Below are 2,862 nucleotides of genomic sequence, written 5' to 3' on the forward strand. Positions count from 1 at the left end.
ATATGTTCAAAGAACGATAGACGGAAATAACATCTCTCCATATGAAGGAAGTGCAATACGAAAAATGAAACCATAAACCACATAACAAGCGAATGTCTGGCACTTGCACAGAGCCAGTACAAAAAGAGGCATGATTCAGTAGCAAAAATTCTTCACTGGAGCCTGTGCAAGAAACACCAGCTACCTTGCAGTAATGAGTAGTACGAGCCCCAACCTGATGGAGTGATAGAAAACGATCACGCAAAGATCCTCTGGGACTATGGTATCAGAACAGATAGAGTGATGCATGCAAATAGACCAGACGTGACGTTGATTAACTAAAGCAAGAAGAAAGTATCACTCATTGATGTCGCAATACCATGGGACACCAGAGCTGAAGAGAAAGAAAGGGAAAAACTGGATAAGTATCAAGACCTACAAATAAAAATAAGAAGGATATGGAATATGCCAGTGGAAATTGTACCTATAATCATAGGAACACTAGGCACGATCCCAAGATCCCTGAAAAGGAATCTGGAAAAACTAGAGGCTGACGTAGCTCCAGGACTCATGCAAAAGAGTGTGATCCTAGAAACGGCGCACATAGTAAGAAAAGTGATGGACTCCTAAGGAGGCAGGATGCAACCCGGAAACCCACACTATCAATACCACCCAGTCGAATTGGATGACTGTGAAAGACAAAAAATAATAATAATAATATCAATAATAATGTTCTTTAAGGTCCACAATATTTCTGATGTAACTGTTGTAAAACTTTATAATTATATATACATAACTATATATAAAAGCTTTCGAACCCTTCTTTGGGTTCATCTTATCTTCAACTGAAGATGAACGGAGGGAAAGCTTATATATATAGTTTTGTAATGTTTTACTACTGCGACATCAGATATATTATTGTGGACCTTAAACATTACTTGTGCCATCGTGATTAATATATATATATATATATATATATATATATATATAATATATATATATATATATATATATATATATATATATATTACCATAGTCCTCTTATTCGACTGGGTGATTTTTATAGTGTGGGGCTCAGGGTTGCATCCTGCCAACTTTGGAGACCATAACTTTTCTCACTATGTGCGCTGTTTGTAGTAGCACACTCTTCTTCATGAGTCCTGGAGCTGCTTCGGCATCTAGTTTTCCCAGGTTCCTTTTCAGGGATCCTGGGATCGTGCCTGGTGTTCCTATGATTATGGGTACAATTTCCACTGGCATATTCCACATCCTTCTGATTTCTATTTTCAGCTCTTGATAATTATTATTATTACTATTATTATTATTATTATTATATTTCAATAGTATTTCCTTCCGTCGCAAGCACTTAGAGAGGCATGCAGAAAAATAATATTTTGCCTCTCTCTCTCTCTCTCTCTCTCTCTCTCTCTTCCCAGTTATGGAAACACTGCAGTGGGAATTGTCAGGAATTCGTAGGAATTTGGAGGTACTCGTCCCGTCGTTTTATTCTTTTGTGTACCCCTTGGGTGTTGGTACCCCCGGTCCAAAGCTGCAACCACTTTTTAAGTCTTATTTTACATCGGTCTTGGTTCCTTTCTTCCACCTGGCTGTCCAACAACACGTAGGTATTATTTATATTGCAGCTGTGAGGTTTTCTCTTGGTTTCAAGTCTCAGAATTTTCTACTTCATCTCGGTTACAGTCTGGATCTCTGTAACTTATTATGACTTCAGTTGTTTTTTGGCCTTTTTGCGGTTAATCATTGATGTTCTTGAGTTCTGGTTTTCTTTGGGTTTATTAAATGAAAGAGAATCTTATAATTTGTCGTTAGTGTTTTTTTTAATATCTTTGAAATGATTCAGAAAACAGAATAGGAAAAAGAATGTACAAGCAATTATCTAATTTATAAATTGATTTGCTTAAGAATTCCATAAGTTAATTGAGTTTGATAGCTTACGAGGAACAAAATAAGCAATAATATAATACCACTAAACCCAGCTGTTTGCTTTGACGTATTAACAATCTGCTAATTATTTGCATAATTAATTGCAGAGCCATCAAAATATCAACAAAAACAATATTGTCTCTTGGGATGGTAGTCACACAAGGCTTATTATGTGAATATGACTAGTGATGAGATAAAAAGGAGACGATATTGTTATATTCCATAAAATGTACGACAAAAATAAAAAGATGGAGTTGAGTACGAATACTTGTGCATGAGCGTGTCTATTGGATCTAAGTCTTGGTGGCTAGAAGAGATTTTGCGTACTTAAGATCTGAAGTCTAAAAACACTATCATGACGAATGAGGTAGAATCCCACTTATCCATACCTTTCGATTACCTCTGCTCTAAATTACCCTTGAAAGTACTTTAAACAAGTATACTTTTCTACGTGTGGCTGAGAAAGGGGGAAATGTGATATTTCAGGATATTAAATGAAAAGGAGAGAATGAATGTTTGCCCAGTGACATTTATACATATTGCTTTTGTCTTTCATCGTTAGAGTTAGTCTTTCAACTTATTCATTTTCCGAAGAGAATTGAGGTTTATTGGTAGATAATAACTTATTTTAAAGAAACTTACCAATTTCAATTGTCAATTTTTCTTTTCTGTAGATGGTAATTATATAACAAAATTACTATGGTTATTACTAGCAATCTCTCTCTCTCTCTCTCTCTCTCTCTCTCTCTCTCTCTCTCTCTCTCTCTCTCTCTCTCTCTCTCTCGTTACCGTAATACCGAGCACTTTGCTGTAACCTGTAAAGTTTCCTGGAGATTTTAATAAGCTGGCTGGGAAAGAGAAATGCCTACATTTAGAGTGTAACATAACTTTCTAAGAGAAAGTGCACTTTCCCAGAGAAGAGTAATTTATTTTGCCGGT

Source organism: Macrobrachium nipponense, chromosome 9 (assembly GCF_015104395.2).
Source record: "Macrobrachium nipponense isolate FS-2020 chromosome 9, ASM1510439v2, whole genome shotgun sequence".
NCBI lineage: Eukaryota > Metazoa > Arthropoda > Malacostraca > Decapoda > Palaemonidae > Macrobrachium > Macrobrachium nipponense.